Raw genomic sequence first — 1,257 nt, forward strand, 5'->3', positions numbered from 1 at the left:
TTTTCCTGGGGTCCTCTGAGCTGCGCTGCCTTTTGGGTATAGCGACCAGTTAGTTGCCGGACGAGGTCCAAGCAATGTATTTTCGGCAAAGGCATCCACGGGCATCTCACGTGACCTGGGGAAAGAGCCTAAATATTCGCTTTGGCAACCGTAGCCTCTTTGGTTCGGTGAAAGGTTATTGCTCGGCCAGACATTTTCAAAAGAGATTTAATGAGGTGAGGGGGGGGGGCGAAAAAAAAGGGCGATGTGTATATACTTGGCAGCGCCGGAACTTGTACAGTATCACCCTTGGAGACAGCAGGACGTCCGTATGCTTTTTCTCCGAAGGGGGAGAGGTCCACGCTGATCTCGTAAATATTTGCCAAATTCTTCCTCTCCTCCTCCTCCTCTCCTCCTCCTCCTCCCACTTCTCCTCCTCCTCCCCCTCTTCTTCTTCTTCTTCTTCTTCTTACCCCCACCTTCCTCGGCAACAATCGAAGACGTCTAAAAGTAGACATTGTGTGCTGTACAACAGCTCCCCAGATATGCTTTACTAAGTGACCTTTTGCTATTTTTGATAAAAGGACCCTCTTCTTTTTACAAGCACGTTTTGCACTATGCAAAGCTTTACACAACAAACGCCGTGGCCTTATTCTCTTTCAGTTAACAGCAGTGTTTTTTTTTTTTTTTTTTTTTTTTTTTTGGTACAGTACTCGGAGAGGACCCTTCATCTGCACTTCGTACTATTTCTCGTTCTGAAGAAGGCAAACTTAATGAGTTCTCAAGATACCAGGCTAATTAGCTTATGCACTCGGCAACACATCCACTCGCAGGACCATAAATGTACAAAGATCAACTTTTTAACTTATTTCTGAAGACGATTAAAAAAAATATGACAAGGTGGACAAAGAATTTTTTTTTGTTTTTTTTTTTTACCTCACTACCTAAGGCTTTTGTGGGGGGGGGGGAGCGAGGCGGAGAGCGAGAATATATACCAAAAAGTTACGAGAAAATTTTATTGTTTCTTTTCGTCTTCGTCCGATTACGTTTCACCTACAAGATGCTTAGTACCTATTTGCATGATTGTATATGCGCTAGCCTCTATCTCTCTCTCCCTCTCTCTCTCTCTCTCTCTCTCTATATATATATATATATATATATATATATATATATATATATATATATACATACATATGTGTGTGCGTGTGATGTACAAACGTACATGCATACGATACGAGTACGTACATACATACAAGCAAAAAGTACACGCGCTTGCAC

Source organism: Macrobrachium nipponense, chromosome 32, assembly GCF_015104395.2.
Source record: "Macrobrachium nipponense isolate FS-2020 chromosome 32, ASM1510439v2, whole genome shotgun sequence".
In the NCBI taxonomy this organism is placed as follows: Eukaryota; Metazoa; Arthropoda; class Malacostraca; order Decapoda; family Palaemonidae; genus Macrobrachium; species Macrobrachium nipponense.